Genomic DNA, 27,978 nt, shown 5'->3' on the forward strand with positions numbered 1-27,978 from the left:
GGGATTTTGTGTTTTCTGGTAGCACCCCAAAGCAAAAGTCCATAATACTGGTTGGAAGTATGTGTGGAACAGGTAGAAAGAGAGTGGAAGGGCAGGGTATTAGTATCTTATGGCTCTAATATTCTACAGTCATCATTTCCCAAGCTGGACGAGCTGAATGAATGTCCAAATGCCTGAATTTGCTTTAGATTTTGTTTGTTTTTAAAATATTCTGACCTTCTTTTTCGTTTCTGCAGACTCTGACAGTTATGAGAATCTCGTTCATTCCCTTCTCTTCTCTTTTATTTACACTTTGGAGGAGTTTTCAAGTTCTTTCACCTCTGCCTCCTCCTTTGTGGTATCATGCTGGGAAGAAGGCTGCTTAATCACACTTGTAGAATTTTTAAGAAAGCTCACAAAATGAAAAAGTGCTTTTCTCTAAGTCTTAGAGGATTTGCTTATGCTTTTTCTCTTTCAAACTAGGAAGTCACATTGTGTAACCATAAACAGAACTCATCCCCCAAGGGATTAAGGCTAAACTTAGAACCAACTATTTATGAACTGTCTACAAATGGAACCACATTTGAATCCATTCTATGAACAATAGTATGGACAAATGCAAACATAGCTCCTAAAAAATTTGCCAATTGCAGGCTCTAATCAGAGTCTTCTTTAATCTGAGAAGCAAATGAGGTCTTTGTGAAAGGTGTCAGCTCATCATTTGGAAGTACTCTCCGAAATGTAAGTCAGAGTGAAAGTCCCAATGTAGAAGTGGACTTGAGCGTTGGCTTCAAGTATCGGAGTATTCTGGCTGAGCCTCTGATTTGTATGTGGTGAGAATCCCCCTTAGAAATGTTTCTGAATCATTGACATTTACAAAACAAGTCATTTTCCACAGAGGGCAGATCCCTAAGGTAAGTTCTTGAATACCAAAGGAAAACAACCCGGGCAGAACCAACTCAGGCATACAGACGCACCTTCTCAAATGGGAAGGTTCATACCACAAGCATTTTGCAAAAGATTTCTCTGAGTAGTAATAATTTTGACTAACATTTGCCTTGCCCTTTATGGCTTGCAAAGTGCTTTCAACCCAAGATGTCATTTCAGAAGCTCTCAGAGTGGATCTTAACAATATCACCTTGGGGAAGTGGAAAAATGGCTCAGCAGCAAGTGTCAAAGACTGCCATTTCCAGCTATCATATTCCTCATCCTTGCCTTTGTGAGTCCCTAGGGATTAGAGTCTCCTGGAAAGGATTATAAGCTGTGGTTGTTATAATACTTTGGAGTGTCCCTCTTGTGGTGTCTGTTTTACACAAATACTTGTTGAGTTATGTATTATCTTAGGACCTGTTTCAAAAAGTGTGTGCTAATTAAACATGAGGATATTTTTTTTAATCACAGGAATCTATCTTTCATTTTGGTTTCACATTCCGATCAATGCTAGATTGGTCAGACTTTCAAGCAAACAATCAGACTCAAGCGTTATCTCATATATCTCTATATTCTGAAAACAGGGTTAATTCATTTATATATTCAGTGAATATTTAAGTAACTATTTTGTCAATGCCTCCCACTTTTAGAGCATACGAAGATGAGTCAAGGCTCTGTCCTCCACAAGGATACAATCTACTAGCGAGTACAGGAAGGTACACAACCCATAATGTGAAATGTCAAAAGCTTACAAAGATGAAGAACTAGAATCTATTCCTGAATGAGGAGAATTAGCGCAAACCTCGCGAAGTAGGGTTTGAGCTGAACCTTGATGAATGGGTAGGGTTTCCAAGGATGGATGAGAGAAGGTATTCCAATGGGATTAAACAGCATGCAAGATGGGAAACCAGGGGTGTGTTTGGGACATGTTGAGTTGTCCATCTGGTAGGAGTACAAATGATGATAAAGACACCCCTCCCCACGAAGGGACAGCATTCTTATGTGGCTCTGACAAATTTTTATTTGTGTACAGCCTAAGAAAAATAGTGACCTCAAATAAAATTAAAATTTAAACCTATACCACAAATGAACATGATGTCATGGTCACCTGTACAGATAAGTATTTATCTAACAGTCTATAATTAGGTATGTTCACAACTGACTCATGCACCTATTTTTGTAGTTACAATGTTTCTCTTTGTTGTGTAAAGAAACAAACATTTCTTATTATAAAAGTAATGCATTTTCTTATATCATTAAGCAAAAAAGAATAAAACAAGTAATGAAAACCCACTACCCCCCAAAAATCACTGTTCACTTTTTATGTATATTCTTATCACCTACTGTATATGTACATATATTTTTAATATATCGTAAACATTTTTCCTATCCTTAAACTTTCTCTACATGTACTTCTTTTGCTATATGCTATTCCATTTTATAGAAGTGCTGTGATTTATGTAACCAATTTCTTATTGCTAGACATCTGGGTAGTTTATGGTTTTTCTCTTAAAAAATAGAAAGTGTTGCAATGAACAGCTTTATAATTAAATCTTTGCAACACACATGAGAATTTCCTTAACATAAATACCTACAAGCAGAACCCCTATTTCACTGAGTGTGTGTGTGTGTGTGTGTGTGTGTGTGCGTGGTCAAATTCTAGTCCAGAAAGTGTACCTTTCTCGACTCCCACCTGCAGTAAAGTTGTCTTAATTCTCAAAGAAAAGGATGCAATCTCTTAGGAGGACGGGATAGTCAGAAACACAGTCTGATGTTGACATTTAAGCAGAGACATTGAATCACTAAGACCTGTGTGTAGGAAGTCCTCCAGCTAATGTATCTCTCACCCAGAGAACCCCTCCTGTATCCATGAATAAGCATCAATTGCTATTCTCTGCATCATGGATTCCTCTTCATTACCCCCTCAGCCTTGAAAACACTTCTATCTACTCCTGATCTAAACCATCGGAAAAGCTAAGGTTTGCTGCTCTTTTTCATTACACTGAGACTGATCACAGAGGCATCCCATGGCAATCAGGAGTACTAACCAGGCGGTAAGTAAGGGCAATTTCATTACAAGTGCACACTTGCATTCATGCTCTTTAATCTCTGTTCCTGCTCCCCCCAAGCAGCACACGCTCCCAGCTTGGATTTTGACAATACTTCCTTTGTCAGAAAAATGCTGCAATGAGAGTCAGAGAAGCTGCTGCTGCCAGGAACCTGTTCCCTGGACCTGAGGCAGAGGAAGTTTAAAAAGCCTCTGTGTGCATTTACGCTCGCGCCATTGGCACGTATGGCCTGACTCAAAAGAGCAATGTTAATGCAGGTTATGGTCCCATCTGGCTCAGTGGTTTTATGTCTTCATAGCCTCCAGATGTTTAATGAGGTTCCTCTTCTGCACACCTCTTCTGGTAGTATTAAGGCCAAGGGCACAGGGGAAAATGCCCCAAGACCTGAAAAGCAGCTCTATCTGACACGTCTGAAAGGCCCACTTGCCACACTGTGATTCTTTGCAAAGCATCTATTAGCCTGGAGTCATGATTATTGAGCAAGGATCATAAATTAAATTAAATTAAATGGCATGTAGGAAATGTCGGACCTGTCAGAAATATAGCCAAATAGAAATTCCTGAGCCAGAGTGATAAGAAAATCGATTCCATGGCTGGTGGTTGATTAAACCCAACTTCAAGGTATTTCCCCGATATCCAGTTGCCTGGTGTAGTATTTACAGAGAATCCCTATGCAGGGTTGACTCTAAATGGGTAATGTGCCAAGTATGGTGAACATTCTTCAAAGCCATTTAGCTTAATAACTCTGTGAGTGGGAGACTTCTTTGTGGCAGGAGTTGGCTGATGGAGAAAGATAGAGCCACTAGTTGTAAGTGGTTACCTATAATGGGTAAAATGAATCAAACAACGGTTACACCCTACTTATGGGCCAGAGTGCTTTGCAAAATATTTCACAACAAAAATAGCAAAGTCACCAACCAACCCAAATGGACAGCGGCCCAGTCAGGATAGATACCAACTGTAAAGAATTCGTACTTGGCCCAATGTACTGCTGGGGTATCAGCCCCACCTGTGGCTAAGTGTGCAGATAACGAGAACCACGTTGTTAATAAGTCCCACTGGGGTTGTATGACGGGCATAGAAGCTTGTGAGGGCAGTAGGGGAGGGTAGCGGCGGTGGTGGTCATCAACGCAATAGTTAGTAATAATAGCTGTCATTTCCTGAGGTCTTACTAGGCACTGGGTACAACTTATAAGGATTTCATTTAATCTTCCCAACAACTCTGTAACGTAGGCATTTTCATCCAGATTACATGACTGAGGTCACTGCAACTCTGAGATATGAAGTAACGTTTCCAAATCCACTCAGATGCCGATGAGCAGGGTTGGAATCCAAAGGACTATCTCTCCGGGAGCGCATACTCCCTTCATTCTGCATGCTGCGTTTCTTTGAAAAATTGTAGTGGTCTTGGTTCCGCCAGCAGACTGCTTAGTCTCTAACGTTTCAATATCCTTAATCATAAAATTAGAATAATAATGTCTTCCGTCACAACTGCCGACTTTTTTTGGAAAGAGGAAATGAGATGCTGTAAATGAAAGCACTAGACAGTGAGGTCCTCTGGGTCGGGAACCATGTCATGTCCTCGGGTTGAAGACACCCTGCACTTACTACATTATTCAATTTTAAATGCGTGTTTAAGGTTCTAAGCACATGTAACTTATAGTGAAATCATACTCTCTTCCCTTGAGGTATTTGTACTTCAGTTGGTGAGATAGAATTTGTATATTAAAATCAGAATAACATTGCAAGATAACATATGCTAAGTTCCAAATAGTTTGGTCAGGTTGTCAGGTAGGAGTAAAGTTCCTTGAAGTAGGTGACGTGAGCGTGAGGAAAGCGGATTTCAGGTGTTGCTTTAGGTAGAGCAAAGCTGTGATGTATAGAAAAGAAGGGGAGGGCATTTCAGGAAAGGGGAAAGGCGTGACCAAAGACATAGAGGTGGGAGTGTTAAATGCATTTGGAGAAGAGTCAATAAATCTCTTTGACTATATTAGAATAGTTTTCAATAGCACAAAATGCTGGGGGCGGGGGGGGGGCGCAAAACACCTGAGTCAGGGAGATAGCATCACTCAAAGTAAATATGCCCATGTTACCCAAGTGTGTGCTTCCATGGATAGCCAAAAAAAAAAAAAAAAAAAAGGTATCTTATAATGCCTCATCCTTTTCTTTCTTTTTTTTTTTTTAAAGATTTTATTTAGTTATTTGACAGAAAGAGAGACAGCTAGAGAAGGAACACAAGCAGGGGGAGTGGGAGTGGGAGAAGTGAGCTTCCCACTGAGCAGGGAGCCTGACATGGGGCTTGATTCCAGGACCCTGGGATCATGACCTGAGCTGAAGGCAGACGCTTAATGACTGAGCCACCCAGGCACCCCCTCTTATCCTTTTCTTGAAACAATATTCTTTCATGTAAATATACTGAACACTCCTGAATTGCATTTTTAAACTTAGAATTGTTGAATCAATAATGTGTTGTACACCTGAAACTAATATAATATTGTATGTTAATTATATTTCAATAAAAAAAACTGCCAAAAAATGGTTAAGATGGTAAAAACAAAATAAAAGAGCAATACTCTTTAGGGAACCGTCCAGTCTGGGTTAAGTCCCTATAATGATCTCAGTTACAACACATATTATCCTGTGTTTTAACTGGTTGTTTCTTTCCCATCTGCTGTATTGGCCTGTAATTTCTTTCTTACTGATCTTTGTACCTCCAGGATTTAGTGCCTGGCACATCGTATACACTCAATACATTTTGAGTGAATTAAGGACTTCAAGTAAGCAAAGACTTGAAAAAAATTGCTTTTGGTTCAAACCATTAAAACTTTCCTTAACACAGTTGAGAATCAAGCTTAGGGTTAGTCAGCATTAGTGAATATATAGAAGCCACACGTGTTGGGAATGAAATGGTTAAACAGCAAAGCCCACGCCCACTGCAGCCACTGAGACTTTTTGATCATATATCATTGGAAGTATAGTAGCAGTCGATAACTTCTGTGCAGATAAGAGATTTTTTTTCACGTGTATTCAATTTGAAAATTTTTCTCTTCCAGGCAAAAAGCCAGGAAGACCTAGCTAATTTTCACCGTTGCTTCAGCTGAAAGACTTCTCCGGGTAAAAGGCAACAGGCACATCGAATGTTTTGACATTAAATTAATCCATTCAACAGCCAATTAGAAACAGGAAATACAAGCTAGAAACGTAGAAATAAAATTGATGAAGGCACTGCTTTCACGGGAGTGAGTTGGAGAATCTCCTGCATTGCTTGGAAGGAAGAGAACATTTCAAAGCAGATCAGAATGTCTCACCCCAGATGAAACGAGAGACTCAGAACCTTTGAGAGAATCCAAGTTGCCATTGAAATTACCATCAGCCATGTTTGGCCAAGTGTTTTACCAGTTTCTTAAGGAGGAGTATTGGGGTTAATATTAGAACTGTATGTAAGAATATGCATAAACACTCACAAACATTTGCTTCTATTAGTGTAGTAAGTCTGTATAGTTAACTCATAGCATAAGTTCAGCAAATTCTTACCTAATTCTTCTGTGATCTATATTACATACTCAGCTAAGATAATGCATATGGCGATTATTGTATTGATTTTGGTGGTTGCATCTGACTCTCTGCATCTTTTCCCCTGTCCTATCCTTAACTTTGCTTTGAAATGTCCTAGAAAACACAGAGAAAGCTCCAAAGTTACACAACATTCATCACTATGCACACTGATCAATAATTTGAAAATACTTCAGAGATATTATTCTGAGGGAAAGTGTGTTTGGGCTGCATTGAAAATGATCTTGTTCACCCTGAAGCCTGTGGTATTCCTGAGTTACTTTCCTGCAACAGGGAATACTTGCAGCACGGATGAGGCTTATGTTAGCTTGTGCTCCCTTCTACTGCATGTCTTGTAACAGAGATTTTGGTCCCAGGCTTCTATTTCTACATCCCAAAGGAAGCTGCAATAGTCAATAACGCAGTGTGACCTACCATGCAAGGACACTGGGTGGTGGGCATTGCATGCTGCTCCTAGAGTTGGAAGTCAATTGGTCATTCATTCATTCAGTTTTTAATCCACTTGAAAAAGATGGTCTGAGTTCCATCATGTCTGTTGCTAAAGAGATACTGATGAACAGGAATGATTTGGTTTCTGCCTTTATCACACTTCTGGCCGAGAAAGAATCACAGTTAAACCTGAATGAAAATAAGTATGGGAAGTGCTTTGGTAGGGGGAAAATGAGGTACTCTGAGACACACAGTAGGGAAATGATGTTTTGGGGGATCTGGGAGTGGGAAATCAGACTCAGTGAACATTTTGTAGGAAAGGAAACTTTTCATACTGATACTGAAGGCAATAACAAAATGTATCAGGGCTTTTGCAAGAAAAAGAACTCCAAAAGCTGCAGAGTGTGATTTTTATGAATTTCTGGGATCAATTTCAACTCCTTTTCTCAGAAAACCACAAAGCCACACCCTCATAGTTACTGTTAGATAAAAACTTGGCGAAGAGCCCTGTACATTAACATGACCCCAATTTACAATCTGGTAGGTGGATTATAGATGCACACCAAATGAAGTGATGGGAATTGAAAGAAATTCACAAACCCAGCTCACTGATTCAACAAATATTAAGTGAAGTCCTACTGTGTGCCAGGCACTCTTCTAGTCCTGAGCATGTGGCAGAAACCAAAAAGAAGTTCCTACTGTATGTGCTTATATTCTAATGGGGAGAGATAAAAAATGTGCACATATGGATGTCAGGTAGTGATAATGGCTCTGGAGAAAAATAAAACAGAGAGAGTGAAGGAGAAGAGAGTAATAGAGGCTGGGGTGATCACAAAAGGCTTTGCTGATAAGTTGACATTTGATAAATGTGAGTGCTATTCTGAATTAAGTCATGTTAGTCTTGTGGATGCCTGAAAGAGAGCGTTTCAAGCTGAAGGAATGATATGTGCAAAGGCCCTGAGGCAAGTTGGACATTGTGAGTGTGGCAGAGAGGATGAGACAGAGAATGGTGGGAGCTGGGTTCAGTGCATCCAGAGAGGAAGTCAAGGACAAGACCACACAGGTTAAGTATGCCAGAGATGGGATGATATTAAAGGAATAACCAGATCATCCCAACCCATGGTCATCTGCTGTATGACCAACAGAGATGGGGAGCAGAGGCAGAAGCAGGGAGAACTGCTAGGAGACTGTTGCAGTCATCCATAGACATATTATAATGGCCTGTTAGTAGGACAGGTGGGGAAACATAATTGAATTCTTGCAAATGTAGAACCTTAAGATTTGCAGATAGATAAGAAATGAGTTGAGAGAAAGAGAAGAGTTAACACCAAAGTTTTAGGAGTAGCCATTTATGAGATGGGGAATTACAGTGTCACAAATGTGAACATTTTAAAGGCTTTCAATACACATTGCCGAGCATTCTCAAGACAGGTTATATCTTGGCTGACTCTAAGACCATCATATTTGGAAACATCTTCTGGGCTAGTACAAGTTTGGGCCATTAAGGAGTCACTATGTCAGATGGCCAACTTCTTTTTCTTGACAAGGTGGTAGGTAGAAGGGAGAAAAAGGGCACCAGGGACATGAATAACATGGAAAAGAGTTGGCACATCTCTGAACTCAGCTGGGAATGGCCTGGTCTACGTGGATAGAGGACTGAAACTTCGGAACTAAACTAGACCCATCTGACAGTGTGCAGCACAAATGGAACAGTAAGAGTCAATAATAAGCACTAAAAGATGAATCCAGTCTGCTCCCCAAGACTGTGATCCAGTCCTCATTCTGGTTTTAACTTCAGTTAGACCCAACAATTAGAGTCACATAGGGTAACACTAGACTCTATGTCATTTTCAACATAGCACAACCTGTTCTGCAGTTCAGCACACATCTTCCAGACATCTCCCTGGTCTCAGACTAGACCACTCACCCGGTGAACGAATCTAATCACTGTGTGAAAACTTCAGCTACGTAATGGGACTGTAGCCTCTGGGATCAGAGCCTTCCATACTCAGTGTGTAACTTGGCAAAGACATTAAGAAGAAAATACTTCTAGAATCCCAGTTCAGTACTTCATACCCTATCAGAATACCAGACCTAAGCTAGTCATTTCCTCGGCATTCTCATAGCCATTGGTAATTGATTTATTTATTCACTTAGCTGTGTTTCTCCGTCATCCTCATGAGAAAGTAATCCAGAGGAAGCCGGGGATTACGCACATACCCTCAACTCCTCAGTGCCTGGTACAGAACAGGCACTCAGTAAATTGCTGTTGGCTATTGAGCGAATACATTGTTCACCCATGAGACGAGGTTTGGGGTGAAACTGAGGACAACGTTGGAACCGTACAGGAGACTGCAACGATAACATTTGACTGTAGCATTTCCCGGTTAAGACTTACATCATCCTGACTTCCAAAAGGGCTTGAGCTCTACTAGATATTAAGATACACTCTGTCTCTCATAACATCTTTATTTGTAGATGTAAACTAGTATATGAAGAGGAACATTTAAGACATTATTTCATGAATATTTTACTGAGGAATGCTCTAGATTTTTCAGGGAATGCATGCAATTGGTATAGGTTATTTTGTAAGCCGCCTTCGAGCCCAGGCCCTTCGGAAGTAAAGATGTTTATTTACGCTGCAGTGGCTTCACCTTTTCATCATAAAACCCGGGTGACGTGTTCAGTAGGGTTTTGAAGGGATTGTGGCACAAATGCTGTGTTCATGAATTTTCGTTTCACTGTATTTCTACAATGTATGTGTACAACTAGCCACAGACAGTACCCTGTTGTTTAAACCCAAGGTTTCCTAATAGGCAGTGGGAAATATCAGATTAGCGTGTTGATGATAATGATGTTTGGTCTCTCGTGATCGATATGCAACACTCATCAGGTATTCTGAGGGCAGCGTTAATATTAGAGAATAAACTGCGCTGTCAGGAAGTCTGGAATCTTCTTCTGAAATCTGTTGACCTTTACTTCAGATACCATTAAACCATTTTTAATGAGTGAAAAGCGAAAATGGGATGGTCGAATTTCTATTCAGTGTGAGGCCTCTCACTGGGCATCACCAAGCAGAAGTTCTGATAGAAATAGCTGCTCATTACAGCCTTCACAGTTGGCTTTCTTAGGGGGCCTTAGGGAGGAGACACTGGGCAACAGTCCTAGCTAGAGGTCTTTGTTCATAACACGCCTCCTAGCCACATTGCTGTCCAAAGCCCCTCCCTTGACCACACGACTGGCTGTCCGTCCCGCACCTGAAGAGCCCCTGCGCCCCATTACTGCTCCTGAGGTGGGCCCTGGTCCGCACCGTCTCTACCACACCCCTTTGGAGCTGAGTCTTGTCACCTGGACGTTCCTAGAGTAGGATGTACGTGCTCTCTGCCATCCCATCTCCGTGCCTCTCCATCTTCCACATGTTTTACTTCAAGGTACTTAATGAAAAGAGTAATGCTCTATAATTTTATTTCTGCCTTATTTTTAAAACCTAGTTTTAAGTGGCACCATCTTTCCTTCCTGAGGTATGCTGTAATTAAGCCATTCTCTTGTTGATAGCTACTTAGACTGTTCCCAAAGTTTTACTGTTGCCGTGGCCTCACCTTTTCAGTATAAAATCCTTGCTGTATTATCTATCTTGCTGTAATGAACTTGTGGGGGGCACCTATCTATTTTTCAAAGCTTAAATCTTTTGTTCAAGATCATTTTGTTAAAAAAAGGTAAATTGCTGGATATGTGAAGTTGCCCGAGCTGCTTCAAAGATCCTGGGCTAACGACTTCTCAGAAAAGGGGGCTGGCTTTCACCACACCCTTCCCAGGACTGGCTGTTACCTTGCAGCCATCTTGGTCAACCTAGTAAATGAGAAATCTGATTTCATTTTAATGCAAACCGAGCAACAATTTACATTGCACAAATGATAAGCCACCTACAATTAAAAAGGTTTGGAATCTTTTTTAACCTGTGTGCTATAACCAGGGGGTCGCTTCTGAGCTGCTGACCTTTCTGTGGTCTTCATGTCCCATTAAGGACTCTGATACTTAAAGCCTCAGGTCACTTTCAGTCTTAATTGTATTTTATTATTCTCCATTGTTGCAGAGTGTTTCAGACAATTTAGCCAGAACGGTCTCTCTTCACCTTTTCTTCATTGGTTCATTTCCAGTTTTAACAATGACAGATTTCCTGAGAGATTATATTAATTTTATGATCATCACAAGGATTATTTTTACTCCACTGAATGTAGGAATGAAATTTTAGGCTTAGAGGAGAAAAAGTTTTCGTTCACGGAGCGGGTATATATTCTCCTTACGTGGGAAGTGCTTGCACAGAAACTAAAGGTCAGAGATTCTCAGGTTTTGGCAACAATTGTTTTCATTCCACATCGCGTCGGGAAAATAAATAGAAGGCAATAAAATATCAAATTTCTTTAACATTTGCTAAGGGCGTTTCTGCTGCAGTATTTTAAATTAGGTGGCAGATCAGTCACCCAATGCCTTTTTATTCATCACTGCCCTGGTTCAGGGAGATCAATGTGTCTTCAGTGCCCAGCCCCTCCGCTTCTCCCTTCGTTGGTACCCTGACTTCTGAGAAGGATGCTTATCATCTTTATATTGTCTCTCCTTCTATTAGAATTGACTGTTGGCCAAGTTCTGAAAATGTGTTTCTTGTTGAAATGTTGCCTCCACCAGGGTTATCTGTATTTTCAAAATGGAAACACTTCTCAGACCCGTGAGTGAACATACTCGTCAGTAAATAATCAAGCCAACTTGACTTCTAAGCACCATCAAACATATTCGCCAAATGAATGAATAGTGCGTCTGTAATTGTTAAAGTGTTTTTTTTTTCCAGTAGAAGCTTTTATCTTTCCTGTAGGAGAGCCTTCTGTGACTCCACTAGGAGAGTAGTTACCATGTTAAACCTTGAGTATGTGCCAAGTACTGTGCTTGTCATATTAAACCCTCACAACGATCTTCATTCTACAGATGAGAAAATTTAAACTTGATGTGGGAAACAAAAGCAAAAGAAAAAAAATTAGATTTCCTTATTGCCTACAGCCCATTGACAAGTCCTTGAAACAGGCAGAGTGACCTTCCTCTAGGAATTCAACTGCCTCCATGTTGATACTTTGCTAAGGGCAAAAGGCAACCTTAGCCCAAGCCCCAGGACCCTATGAATCTGCTTTAACATATAAAAATTCCTTTGGAAACTTCCATTGTCTTTACCCCGAAAGATGCATGTTAGCAATTATCCCTCAAGCATATGGCCCACTGGTATACATCTGAAGGGTCTCATGATGAAGGTTTTACTAGACAGTAATAAATGACCTTTACTTAACAATAGCTAGCCCCCCTCAAGGTCCTCAACCCCTTCCTTCCAAAATTCCTTAGAGACTTAAGCTATCCCTAACCCCTCCCAAATTGAAAGTATGTAATCACTCACCCATTACAACCCCAGTACAGCTCTTTCTGCCCACAGGTCCTTTCCCTGTGCTTTAATCAAACCACCTTTTTTGCACCGCAGATGTCTCAAGAGTTCTTTCTCGGCTGTCAGCTCCGAACCCCAACATTGCCTACAACAAGCTCAGAGACACTAACTTAGTCCAGCTCTCAGGCAGTAGTGGATATTTGAACCCCTGTCTGACTCCAAAGGCCATGTCTTTAACCATTTTACTCTTTGATGCTTTCATCTGAACGATAGACTTGGCATCTGAGCCTCCCCCGTCCCACCTACGCCTCTGCCTGTGACCTTGCCAATACTTCTCAAGAGGTAGACTACATTTCCTCTCCCCTTGATTCTGGGCTCATCCTCTGACGTTTGGTGAATAACATGTGGTTAAAATGATTCTGTATAACTTCCGTGGATGATCTGTAAGAGGTCTCCAGCTTCTGCTTTGGCTTCTTGGAACTTCTGGAATCCAGCTGCCATAATGTAAGAAGGATTCCATGGAGGAGAACAAAGATCTCCCTAGGAAACTGCCCCCCCACCCCCGATACCCTCGGCCGCTGTAAAATGAAAACATGGACCCCAACCAGGGTCAAAGTCCATCTCCCTTCCCTCAGGCTCAACACCCTGCAAGGGAGGAAGAAGTTTTCCTCAACCCTCTTAGGGTCCTTGTCTGAAAACGAACCTGACAAAGATGGTCCTGTGAGAAATTCTGCAGCTCCAAGAGAAAACAAACAAACAAACAAAAACTACACCCAGTTAACCCACAGAACCATGTGAGATAACATAGTTGGTGCTTTAAGTCACTAAGTTTTAAGGTGGTTTATCACATGGCCATTGACAACTGAGTAAAAGATAGGATTTCTACCCACAAAAAACTTACAGTATATTTGGCAAAAAAAAAAAAAAAAAAAAGGGAGGGGATACATAAAATACTATTAGCTAGTAACAGACAATGTACAATCAGGTAAGAAGGAGAAAATTGGAAAAGTTAAGAGCAAAGACAGTTCAAAAAAGAGAGGGGATGCCCAGGGAAAGGTGGTCAGGATATTCAGGGAAAGCTTCCCAAAAGCGAACAGTGAGCCAGACCTTGAAGAAGTCTGTGGAGTAGCTGACAGTAAACCACAGGTGCCCCTGCTGGACTGCCTACTACACTCCCCTGATGCAGCATGGCCACACAGTAAAGCACAGGAAATCCATTTTCTGGATTAAGAGCTTGAACCGTTCAGCTTCCTATACCTTATCCTTACCTCCTCCCTGCTCTCCATCACTCAGAACAGCCTTCATTTCTGCCTCTGGCTTTCAGTCTGATACACAGCTCAATTTCTGTTGGCTTCTGACCTTGTTTGAGCCTACCGGTCACAGGTTTTTCTTTTCTCCACAGCTCTCAGATGTTAAAGCCTCTGGGATCCTTCCCTTCTGGGGTTATCCAATCTCCTTTCCACCCTCCTGTGATTGCACAAATTTGAAGTTCATTACTGTATAAAATCAACTTGTACGATTTACACAAAGCGTCATTCCCCTCACTTACTTGTTCCTGGAACCTTCTTTTCCCAGATCATATTTTGGGTCTTCAGGTGGCTGTTCAGGACATGCTACCTTAGACCGAACTTCAACAAGTTGTTCTGTAGCATCTGTATTTTTAGCAAGCTCCCCAGACAATTCTGATGTGCACCGAAGTTTGTGAAACACTGTTTTAGAAATAAGTGGAACCGAAGTTATGATAGTTCTCCCATAAATTTCGTCAGTGTCACTCAGTCATTCTTTGGGACTCAAACATGAAACCCCTCAAAACTCCATAACCTTTCACAATCACAGCTAAGTTTGCTACCTAACTTTGCTACTTGACAGTTACTATAGCGTAAGTCTGAGACATATCATCTTTGCCTAAGTGTTTTATTTTATTGGATCTTTATTTTTCCTACCCCTGCATGGCACCAGGATTCAGGAAACCTGAATTCTTTTAAAGCTTTTCAACAAGGCATTTTGACCCTTTTTGTAAAGTGTAATTCAACAGTCAGTGTAGACAGCCTGGTATAGTAGACTTTGTTAGACCTACCTGGGTTTTAAACCTTGCTTGTAGCATTTACTGGCTGTGGGATATGGAGCAAGTCATTGAAGATTCCTGGGCTTCCGATTCCCTAGCTGAAAACCAGAAGAATAATATCTACTTTACAGGCTGGTTTTGAAAATTAAAAGAGATTTTAATATGTAGCTAGTAAAAATTCTGGTACCTCAATAAATCCTTTTGCTCTCTCTTCTCTCTTTTATATGCGTTAGTCCCATGAAGGGCAAAAGTGGCTGATAATATTGTTTCACCTACTTGCCAGAGGGTGGTAGAAATAAGATAAAATTGCATAGGTTGAAAATGCTTTGAAGAGTTAAAGGTATTTATAAATGGAGATAGCAGTATTTTCTTCTGAGGAGATGTAAAGCTCTTTAAGGGAGAATTGTTTCCATTTTAAAGTATTTAACATTTTGGTTTCAATTTAAAGAAAAATAAAACATTTAAATGGTGCATGTGTCTGTGTATTCATTAAGTATTTATTAGTGATGGTGCTAAATTTAAAGTTCCTGGCTAAATAAATGCTCATATTCCTATTCTGGTTTTGTGTATGTTTTCCATTTTTTTTGTAGTATAAATTTTCAACAAACCTGTAAATACCCTTCCCCTCCCCACTACACACACGCACACACACACACACACACACACACGAAGTTTTTCATAGCCTTACTGCCTATTTTAATGGAGGTTAAAGTTTAAATGTACATCTCGTCTCATTTCTGGGTTTGTGCAAGGTCAGGACAGTAAATATTGAAGAAAAATGGAAAATGAAACTTTTGGTTTGTTAAATAAAAATGACCCCATGTATTTTTATTTGAATTTAAATTGTACCAGGAAGGGCTTAGCATTCATAAAGTCCTTTTATAATTCGGAGATTCTTTTAAGTGAGTACAGAATCTCACAAATGCAAAATAATGATATTTCGAAATTGAAAACCAAGGACTAAAAATTTCATTACCTCCATATATCACCTAATGTCAAAAACATAATGCAAGTTCTCTGAGTAAGACTGTATTGACTGCATGTGCAATTTGTCTATTAGTATGCTCCATTATTTTGAATTTGTTAAATCCTTGAATAAAAATCTCTGTGTTAGCAGTTCCTGGCTAAATTATAAAAAGTAATAACAGCCGCGTTATCACCTCCCAGGGAGAAGAAGGTTTGTCGCGATGAGTAATGAGTAATGTTCTTCCTACTGAGGTGCTATGACACTTTACACATCCCTGCACCACGCACTGATCTGATTTTCTTTGCCCACAACATGCATATATATATAAGCTTCTGCTGAGACAAGGGACGTGGTCAGTGACTCCATTGATTGAGTTGAGTTCAGGGTCTGTGTGCCCTGCCAGTCTATGAACGGTTAAACCTGTGGGGACATGCCTTGCTCCCAGAAGAGAGGCTCTGGTACTTTTACATACACAGTCTGAGAGCGAGCGAGTACCGTTTCTGTTTCACAGGGAGGAGACCAGAGGCACATCAGAATGGGGGGGGGGGAGAGCTGCATGTACTTCTGGATTGCTTACCTCCAAGGCAGGGAGAATGACCAGAATCCTTGATCCTGGCCTGTTACCTAAAGTAGAGGGGCTGTCCTGGAATGGGAGGCAAACATCATTGGCATTTCACCTGGAGAACTCTGCCAGGGTTCTCTCTGCATGCCACCGCCCTCCCGCAAGGTCTCTTGGGAGAAAGAAACTCAAGGAATTTCAGACTGACACTCAGGCCCTGGGACACCAGGATTAAGAATTTTATTTTTTCTCTTCTCTTCTCTTCTCTTCTCTTCTCTTCTCTTCTCTTCTCTTCTCTTCTCTTCTCTTCTCTTCTCCTCTTTTCTTTCTTTTCTTCTCTTTTTTCTTTTCTTTCTTTTCTTTTTCTTTTCTTTTCTTTTTTTCTTTTCTTTTCTTTCTTTTCTTTTTTTCTTTTTTTGAATTGTGGTAAGAACACTTCACATGAGATCTACATACTTAACACAACTGTAAGGGTCCGATCCAGTATCATTAGCTACAGGTATGGTGCTGTAGAGCAGATCTCTAGAACTTATTCAACTTGCAGAATTGAAACTTTAGACCCATTAAAAAGCAACTCCCCGTTTTCCCCTTCCTCCATCTCCTGACAACCACCATTCCATTCTCTCTTTTGAGTTCGAATAGCTTAGCTACCTCATATAAGTGGAATCATGCAATATTTGTCCTTCTGTGACTGACTAATTTCACTTAACATCATGTTTTCAAGGTCCATAAACATCATCACAAATGACAGGATTTCTTCTGTTTTAGGGTTCGATAATAACCATTATAGGTATATGTCACACCTTCTTTATCCATTCATCTGTTATTGAACATTTAGTTTGTTGCTCTATGTTGGCTATTGTGAATAATGCTGCTGCAAATGTGAGAGTACAAGCACTCCTTAGAGATCATGATTTCAATTCTTCTAGATATATAACCAGAAATGAGATGGGATCAAAGAGTAGTTCTATTTTTAATTTTGAGGCTATGCCATCATATTTCCCATAGCAGCTGCATGATTTTACATTCCCACCAAGACTGTACCAAGTTCCAATTTCTCCACATCCTTGCCAGCTCTTGCTATCTTTTGTTTTGTTTTGTTCTCATAAGAATTTAATAACAGGTATGAGATTATACTTCGCAGTGATTTTGATTTGCATTTCCCACATGGCAATGCTGTTGAACATCTTTTTATATACCTGCTGTCCATTTGTATGTCTTTGGAGAAATATCTACTCAAGATGTTTGCCCATTTTTAAGTCAAGTTATTTTTTTTATTTTTATTTTTAATTCAGTTGTAGGAGTTCTTTATGTATTTTGGATATTAACCACTTGGTTTGCAGATATTTTCTCCCATTCCATAGGTTACATTTTTTTATTCTTTTGATGTTTCCTTTGCTGTGCTTTTAAGTTTGAATCTTTCCAATTTGATGCATCTCCACTCGACTACTTTTGCACTTGTTATTTTTGCATTTGGTGTCATATTCAAGAAATCATTGCCTAGACCAATGTCCTGAAGTTTTCCCTTTAAGTTTTTTTCTGAGAGTTTCAAAGATTCAGGTATTATGTTTAAATCTTTAATCCATTTTGAGTTGATTTTTTTAAGATAAGGGTGCAATTTTCTTCGTTCCTTCCTTCTTTCCTTTTTTCTTTTTTCTTTTCTCTTTCTTTTTCTTTCTTTCTTCTCTTTCTTTTTTCTTCCTTCCTTCCTTCCTTTTTTCTCTCTTTCTTTTTTCTTCCTTCCTTCCTTCCTTTTTTCTTCCTTTTTCTTTCTTTCTTTCTTTCTTTCTTTCTTTCTTTCTTTCTCTCTCTTTCCTTCCTTCCTTCCTTCCTTCGTTCCTTCCTTCTTTTCTTTCTTTTCTTTTCTTTTCTTTTCTTTTCTTTTCTTTTCTTTTCTTTTCTTTCTTTTCTTTTCTTTTCTTTTCTTTTCTTTTCTTTTCTTTTCTTTTCTTTTCTTTTCTTTCTTTTCTTTCTCTCATAGGTGGATATAAGTTCCCCAACATCATTTGTTGAAGAGACCATCATTTTCCCATTGTTTATTCTTGGCACCCTTGTCAAAGGTCAGTTGACCACACATGTGTGGGTTTATTTCTAGGCTGTCTGTTCTTTTCCACCAGTCTATATGTCTGTCTTTATGTCAGTACCATAGCGATTTAATTACTGTATCTTTGTAGTATTTTTTGAAATCAGGAAATGTGATGCCTCCAGCTCTGTTCTTCTTGCTCAAGATTGCTTTGGCTATTGGACTGTTTTGTGATTTCATATGAATTTTATGATTTTTTTTCTATTTCTGTAGAAAAAAATGATGCTGGGATTTTGACGGGATTGCACTGAATCCGTAGATCACTTTGAATAGCACGGACGTTTTAACAACATTGATTCTTCCATTTCATGAACACAAACTGTTTTTCCATTTAGTTGTATCTTTTAAAATTCTTTTCATTAATGTTATGTAGTTTTCATTGTAAAAGTCTTTTGCATGCTTGATTAAATGTTTTCCTAAGAATTTTATTCTTTTTGAAGCTACTGTAAATGGAATTATTTTCTTAATTTCCTTTTCAGATAGTTGATTGTTAGTGTGTAGAAACCAAAGTGGTTTTTATATGTTGATTTGTATCCTGCACCTTCACTGAATTATTAGTTCCAAGTATTTTTGGTTGAATCGTTAGGCTCTTCTACACAGATGATCATGTGACTTGTCAACAGAGAAGTTTTTAATGCTTCTTTTCCAGTTTTGATGCTTTTTATTTCTTTGTTTTGAATAATTTCTCTGGCTAGGACTTCTAGTTCTATATTAAGTGTAAATGGAAAGAATGGGCGTCGTTGCCTTGTTCCTGATCTTAGAGGAAACACGTTCAGTTTTCACCATTGAATGTGACGTAAGCTGTTTGCTTTTCATATGACTTTTATTATGTCGAGGTACATTCCTTCTATGTCTAGTTTGTTGAGGGTTTTTACCATAGGAGGTTGTTAAATTTTGTCACGTGCTTTTTCTGCATATATTGAAACGATCCCGTGATTTTTTTATCCTTCATTCTGTTAATGTAGTGTATTGCATTAATTGATTTTTGTGTGTTGAACCATCCTTACATATGAGGGGTAAAATGCCACTTAGTCTTGCTGTAGGGTCTTTTTGTTTTGTTTTGTTGTTGTTGTTTTTTAGAGAGAGAGTACATGCACATGGGGCAGGGGGAGGGGAAGAGGCAGGGGAGGAAAGAGAGAGAATCCTAAGCAGGCTCCATGCCCAGCATGGTGCCTGAGGTGGGGCTCGATCCCTGACCCTGAGATCATGATCTGTGCTGAAATTAAAAGTTGGATGCTTAAGTGACTGAGCCACCCAGGCACCCCTGCAGGATCTTTTTAATGTGCTGTTGAATTTGGTTTGCTAGTATATATTGAGACCTTTTGCACTGATGTATATTAAGGATATGGTTTTGTAGTTTTCTCTTCTTATAGTTTCCTCGGCTTTAGCAGCATGATCATTCTGGCTTTATTGAATAAATATGGAAGTCTTCCTCTTCTTCAAATTTTTTCAAGAGTTTAAAAACGATTCATGTTAATTCTTTTTTAAACATTTGACAGAACTCATCAGTGAAGCATCTGGTTTGGGATTTTCTTTTGGGGGAATTTTTTAATGATTCAATCTCCTTATTCATACTGGTCCATTCATTTCAATTTCTTTGTGATTCAGTCTTGGTAAGTTTATATGTTTCTAGGAATTTATCCATTTCTCCTAGGTTATCCAAATTTGGCATATAATTGTTCATCATAGTCTCTTATGATCCTTTATATTTTTGTGGCATCAGTTGTAATCTCTCCTCTTTTGCTTCTAAATTTGTCTTCTCTTTTTTTCTTCTTAGTTGAGCTGAAGTTTTGTCAATTTTATCTTTTCAAACTCTTACTTTCACTTATTTTTCTGTTCTGTATTGCATTTATTTCTTCCCCAATCTTTGTAATTTTCTTCCTTCTACAAATGTTGGGCTTATTTTTTTCTAGTTCCTTGTGGTGTAAAGTTAGATTGTTTACTTGAGTTCTTTTTTAATGTAGCAATTTTCATTTTAAGCTGCCCTTTTAATATTGTTTTAGCTTTGCTCTGTGAGTTTTGGTGTGCTGTATTTTCAGCTTCATCTGTCTCATGGTATTTTCTGATTTCCTCTCTGGGTTCTTTGACCTACGGGTTGTTCAAGAGTGTACTGTTTAATTTCCATGTTTTCGTTTTCTTATTACTTTCTAGTTGCATTCCATTGTAGCTAAAAAATAATACTTGGTATGATTTCAGTCTTCTTAAATTTGATGAGATTGGTTTTGTGGGCTAACATATAATCTATTCTAGAGAATGTTCCATGTGCACTTGAGATGAATGTGTATTTTGTTGCTGTTGAGTGGAATGTTCTGTGTTGTGTTGTCTATTAGGTCCCTTTGGTCTATAGTGTTGCTCATCTCTACTGTTTCTTTTTGATTCTGTTTTTTTTTTAATTATTTTTATTTTTTCCTTTTTTTCCCCCTTTTGATTCTATTTGGATGCTTATCCATGTTCGAAAGTAGGGCATTGAAGTCTCCTATTCTTATGAAATTGCTATCTTTTCCTCTTGAGATCTGTCAATATTTGCTTTATACATTCGGGTGCTCTAATGTTGCGTACATATACATTTATAATTATTACCATTTTCATACCTTCACTCTCAGCCTAAGTGAGTCCTTAAGCCTAAAGTGAGTCTTTTATAGACAGCATATAGTTGAATCTATTGTTTTTCAAAGATTTTATTTATTTATTTAACAGAGACAGAGAGAGTGATCACACAAGCAGGGGAAGCAGCAGAGGGAGAGGGAGAAGCAGGCTGCCCGCTGAGCAGAGAGCCTGATGTGGGGCTCGATCACAGACCCTGTGATCATGATCTGAGCCGAAGGCAGACACTTAACTCACTGAGCCACCCAGGCGCCCCTGGATCTGTTTTTTTTTTTTTTTCTTTAATTGATTTGGTCGCTCTGTGTCTTTTGACTAGGGTGCTTAATCCATTTATATTTAAAGTAATTATTGGTAGGTAAGGACTTCCTATTGTCACCTTGTTGTTTTCTATCTGCCTTGTAATTTTTTGTCCCTTTTTTACTCTTTTGCTATCTTCCTTTGTGGTTTGTTCATTTTCTTGTAATAAAATGCTTTGATTCCTTTCTCTTTTTCTTTTGTGTGTTTCTACAGATATTTTCTTCATTGTTACTATGAGGTTTATCTAAAAATTCTTATAGTTACAATGGTCTATTTTAACCTGATAATACATAAACTTTAATCACGTACACAAACTCTACACTTTTACCTTTTTAAAACTTTGTTATTGATATCACAATTCACTTCTTTTTATATCACAATTCACTTCTTTTTATATCATGTATCCATTGACAGATATATTTTTAGTTATTCTTAATATTTTGCCCTTTAACTTTTATACTAGAATTAAAAGTGATTTATGCACTATTATTACAGTGTTAAAAATTCTGTATTTGTATATATACTTGTATTTACCAGTGCGTTTTATACTTTCATCTGCTTTCATGTTGCTGTCTAGCTTCCTTTCACTCCAATTTAAGAAACGTTTTAGCATTTCTTGTAAGGCAGTTCTTGGGGATGATGATCTCCCTCAGCCTTTTCGTGGGGGAGGGTAGTCTGGGAAAGTATCTTTCCTTCACTTTTGAAAGCCAGTTTTGCTAGGTATAGTATTCTTGATTGGCTGGGTTTTTTTTCTTTTAGCACTTTAAACATATACCCCCACTCCTTTCTGCCCTGAAAGGTTTTTGCTGAGAAATCAGTTGATAATAATATGGTGTCTCCTTGTACGTAACAAGTCACTTTTCTTACTGCTTTCAAAATCCCTTTTGTCTTTGACTTTTGACAATTGGATTATAACTTGTCTCCATAGGTTCTTGGAATCCTTTGGTTTTCATAAATCTGAATGACTATTTCCCTCCCCAGATTTGGAAGTTTTCAGCTATTATTACTTTAATTAGGCTTTCCATCCCCCACTTCTTCTCTTTCTATGACTTTCATAATGCGTATGTTGATTTACTTGATGGTGTTCCGTAAGTCCCTTAGGCTTCCTTCATTCTCTTTCATTCTCTTTTCTTTTTGCTCCTCTGACTAGATGAGTTCAAATGACCTGTCTTCGGTTGCTAATTCTTCTGCTTCGTCATATCTGCTGTTGAAACCTCTAATGGATTTTCAGTCCAGTTGTTATGTTTTTCAATTCCAGAATTTCTGTTTGGTTCTTTTTTATACTTTCTTTCTTGAGATTCTTATTTTGCTCATGTGTCATTTTCCTGATTTTGATTTGTTGTCTATCTGTGTTCTTTGTAACTCATTTAGCTTCTTTAAGTTAATTATTTTGAGTTCTTTGTCAGGCAATTCATAAATGTTCACTTCTTTAGGGTTGGGTATAGGAGATTTATTGTTTTCCACTGTGTTTTATTTCCATGATTCTTCATGTTTCTTATAGCTCTGAATTAGTGTCCGTGCTTCTGAAAAAACTGCCACCCCTCTCTATTTCTATGAGACTGGTTTCAACTGGAAAAGACCTCATCAATCAGCCTGGCTAGGGATTCTGGGAGCATCTTAATCCTTTTCTATGATTGCATCTTCTCTGGACTTGTGTATGTAGGTTCCTAACTATAGTGGATTTACTGGTTTCTTCTTTTCCAGGATTCTATAAACTCTGGCTCTTTCTGGTGTCTGATTATTGTACCATGGGCTGGGACATTGGAGGTATACACCTTTCCTTTCCCTTCTTTCCTGTGGAAAGACTTGAGTTCTGCACCTTCTCTTAATCTCACCAAACCATGCTGGATTCAGCAAATTATCCAGCTCTTTTCCTTTTTGTTAACTGCCCCCATCAAACTATAAGAGTCCCAAAAGTGCTAGAGATGTGATGAGACAAAAACTCACCCCTTGGGCAGCATACTGAAAAGCAGGTCATTGGAAGCATGCTCCATTCTTTCTTTCCCCATGAGGGATAAGTAATGTGCTCAAACAAATTCTCTTTGTACTGAGCTGAGCTTGACAGGGGAAGGAAGCAAAACAGGTAAAGTGAAATTGTGCTTCCTACACATTTTAATGCATTTGTTTTTCTGTTTTGTGCCCATCTAGAGTACTATGACTTTTTAACTGGATTCTGGGCTTTTCATAAAGGTATTTTGGTCCATATATCATTGTTAAATCAATGTTTCTGTATGTTAAATCAATAAATCAAGGACTGGGATTTAGAATTCTTCGATCTGCTGACATCACTCCTAGGATCAAGGATCTTAATCAAATAGAGGACACTTACTGATCTCAACTCCCAAGGATCATCCTAAGTGGGCAGGAAAATTAACCTCTAGGTAAGAGTGGAGGGGTACTTCTCTTCAACTTCTCTGTCTAAGCTCTGAGAGATCATGTTCCAAGTTAAAAAAAAATTGAAATGCCAGACCTTGTTTTATGAAGTTAAACAAAATAGATGTAAAGATCAATGTGGATGGACAACTTTCCCATATCACATCGGAATAAACGCGTTAACGTCTTAGGCAGTAAAAATAGCTTTACCTCAGCCATTGTGCGGGTAGAAGAGGTACCTGCCATTAAAGGGAAGAAAAGCAAGACAAAACATTTGGCACCAGTAGAAAAGATTTAATGGCCATTGTGGGGGGATCCAGCAAGTGGAAGCCTTAGGCCTGCTCTCAAATAATGCCAGGATAGCCAGATATCACTGGGCCATGGCCACACAATCAATTTTGCCAGTTTTGCTGTCTTGAGAAGAACTAAATTTTGTAACCACCCTATTGGATACCCTGATCTCAATTGCTCTTCTCTTCCTTCTCCTCCCGCTGTCCCCATCACTGGTGTTACCCAAAATCTAAGACCTCTGTATATGCCTACATGTGAGCCTCTTGGAGACACAGAGCCAGAATTATATTCAGCAAGAGAGCTGGCCCGGATTGGAGTTTGTCACCTACAGAACTCTGACTAATAAACACATTTCAGGCACTGCTTCAGGCAAGCTTCTGTCATACGTCTGTGGTCATAGCTACATGTTCAGGCAAGGCACTACTCTAAACCTGTCCACACTAGTCACCAAAGGCTGTCAAATGAGAGAACAACAATTGAAGGCTTTACAAGTTTTTGCTGAAAACCCTGTCTATAATGATCTTTATTCTCTAAACCCTAAAGCACAAACAAAACTTATCAGATATAACTTGGCCTTTAATCATATTCTATCTAGTAGATAAAACAAACAGCATCTGACTTTGGATTTGAATTTTATTTGAACCATTTTGTGTGGACCTCGGAAAAGTTTCTTAAGCTTTGCATCTCCTATCATTGACTACACTGTAAGGTAGGGTACACATATGGTGAAATACTGTATATAAGGAACTTAGCTGAATATGTGGCATATGGTAGGAACTCAAGCAATGTTTATTATTATTATTATTATTATCTGTTCCTTTCTCCCATGTAGACTGTAAATGCCTAGAGGGTAGGATCATGTTGAATACTTTTTTTAATGACCGTTACATTATCAGGAACAGCACCACTGTTCAACTGGTAGCAGTGAGTACACCAAACACACAAATGTTGTGCCTGAAATATCATCTCTCACTAAAGAAACCAGGACTTCTGGAGAATGGATGATTCCAAGTTTGGGGCAGGAAATATGCAAGATGAATCTAGAGCATCTTCTCATAATATGCGACAAAGAATCTAAGAACTGCTAGAGTTGTGCCCAACAGAACCAGAAGCAAACTCAAAGATGTTCATACTGGTCAAAGACATGACAATTTGAGCTTTCAATTGGATTATAACTATAATAGAAGCTCATCAAATGTGTTTAAATATATGACAAGTTATGTTTAAATAAATAACAATTCATACATAGCTTTAAAATCCACTTACTTTCTTTGTAATATTTAAAGGAACAAAACCTTTAATTTGAAAATTTGTAAATACGGGGGAAGAATTAAGCATTTATCCTGTACTTCTACTATAAACTGTTTCATTGGGTGAAAAATGGTAAAAGGTGGGAGTGAGCAAAGTTTCTCTTTATGGAATTATTACAGCTAATAAATGAAGAAGAATTGAATATCACTGTGCACCCACTAATGAATTGATTGAGCTCCTTAGAAGCTAACATCACGGAAAGAGTGACAATCAGATTATGGAAGAACATAATACTGCCTATGGTGTCGTCTTGCCTCCAGATGGAGGGACACAACACCCTCCGTGAAATAGTCTTGTCAACAATATTGAACCTAGATTTGATAAAGCCTCTGGATCTAACTGCCAATTTCAAGAAAATATAGAGATAGATAACTGTGTTATAATATCACCACTAGCAATACCTGTGATGAAATATAAGAAGCTCAAGGAACTTGTGTCTAGTGGAGGGCGATACCTTCAACACTTGCTCTCTGATACTGCAGGAGGTCTAGGGGCCACTGGGGAATCTGAATGAGGTCAGTAGATTACCTAATAGCACGATATTAATTATAATGATGTGATTTTGATCATTGTACTCTGGATGGGTAAGAAAATGTACATAATTAGGAAATGCAAACTAAAGCATTTAAGAATAAAGGGGTGTTACGACTGTAACTTGTAGTTGATTCTTGTTAATCACACTAGTTTGTTTCTTAAAGTTGCCAAAAACACTGAATTGATGAATACTTAGCTATTGCTCCTAGAAGAAGTAGTAGGTTAGTTTTCTGTAAGTCCCTGATCACTTTGTTTTCATCAACTGGTGAGTACATAATACATAACACACACATATATAATATACATATATAATTATATATAATTATAACATATATAAATTACTATTGATTCATTAAGATTAAACAATGACAATAGCATTATAACTCATGCCTGAATTAAGTTCATCTAGCACAAGTATTTTCTCCATAAAGCAGAAATATATACGTACATTTTATTACATGTGCATTATCATTTTCCCTTTATGTATGCTTGTATGTATTACATAAATAGACATATGTATTTATACAGAGATATAAATACATACATATATTTAAAATATGTAATTATATTTTTATATACATTGTATTTACCTTTTTATACTACATATGTAAACAGATACATATATATATAGAGAGAGAGAGAATGATAATTCACAGGTAATAAGTATTAACATTTTGATAATCTAATTTAAAAATATACAAGAGAATTCTTTGTATTAACTTCCAACTTTTCTGTAATTCTGAAATTATTTGTAAAAATATTTTTTTAAACAGGGCTTTTTTCCCCCTCTTTGTTGTTGATATAACCCAAGCAGCTAGGACAGGCCCTGACATGTACTCAATAAATAGTTCCTCAAAGAATGAAAAAGTAATGTCAAGTAAGGGATCAAGTCTAGAGAGCTGGGATTAGGAACACTCCTCATAAAAATGATGGTAGAATACCTGTGAATCGATCTCTGCACATGAGGAGGGAGTGTCAAGAGAAAATCTGGTTAAGAACTGTGGTTTCCATCATTGATTAGAAAAATGTTTATTTTATGCTCCATCCTTCTCATCTTCTCCTACAATAATAAACTGTGATTGGTGTGCCTATAGATTAATTATAGTAATAGTAATTGTGCATCAGTGAATGTTATTCACTGGCACTTCCTTAAAATGACAACTTTTTCAATGATTTCTTAAATATTGAGGCAGTCAAATGACCTTTGCTTGATCCTAGATAGAACTTGGGTTAGCCCCAGGTTTGAAATGAACTTGACCCAGGATTTTACTCATTCAATGCATGTCAATTGGTATTCTGCCTGTCTAAGCATCTTATTTTAGAATCAACGATATGGAATTTTGATGCCAAGCCTTATCTTAATTCTGAGCTATCTGATAGCTTGGTAATTACTACAAAGCCATCAAGTACCACCAAACAATTTGCATCTCCTTAGGGAGTAATTTTCCTACAGGACAAATAGCAGTTGTCAAAGGACTAAGAATAATTTTGTTTACAAGCACAGATTTAGAAACCACTAAACAAGTATGAACATGCACTGGAGATGTGACTTTCACTCTTAAGTATCTGACTTTAAATCATTAAGCTTTAAATGCTTGTAATGAAAAAAAAAAACAGCATTTCAGCTCTTCTGATAAGCAGTAGGAAATTGGGTTTCTGTGGTTCTTCTTGACCCATTAATGGGCATGTATGTTAAGAACTCACATTTGTGCCCATCAACTTGGTTATAAAAGTACTCAAGACTAGAAAAGGAACACTTTCTTCCTCAAATTAATTCATTTCATTCACACAAATTCAGTAAATGTGAATCAATCACTTCTTTGTGCAGGACACTATGCATAAAGCCTTAAAAATATTCTGGCTTTCAAAATATTTTCATTCCTTTGCCTCTCATCGTGCGGTGTGGCACTGAAACACCCACGTGTGCCCCCTCGGGCTGTCGACATTTACTCAACTGCTTGGTTGCTCTGTCTCAAAGGAGATGCCTTAGATTTCAAAAATTCAATATATTGCTTGAAAATCACAATTTATTCCATCACAAACACCAATATTGCTGTTCTATTTGACTCTGTAAAAGTAGTCTTTGGTGTAATAAACATTATGAGTTTGTCCATTAATAAATTACCCTACTGGAAAGAACATAAAAGATTTATCTCATCAGAGATTCTTATGTTGCTGAAACTGCACTCTCGTTATAATTTCCTGCCCTAGAATTGCCTTCAAAAATAAAATAAATTAGTATTTAAATTATGCATGGGTATATAATGTTTTGATGTTTCAAATTTTAGAGAGAACTAATATGCATCAAATTATTAAATAAAAATTTTAAAGTCAGTCTAGGTACCTCCTAGTCATTTAGATTTTCAACCAGGCATGATTTTTTTTTTTTTTTTTGGTGGTGGGGCTTATGTTAATTAAAACACCCTCATGCTGTGAGGTTTTTGCTTTCCCTGGTGACTTTTCCTGGAATTGATGTGCTTTGACAGACAGGGGCT

This window comes from Ailuropoda melanoleuca, chromosome 7, assembly GCF_002007445.2.
Source record: "Ailuropoda melanoleuca isolate Jingjing chromosome 7, ASM200744v2, whole genome shotgun sequence".
NCBI lineage: Eukaryota > Metazoa > Chordata > Mammalia > Carnivora > Ursidae > Ailuropoda > Ailuropoda melanoleuca.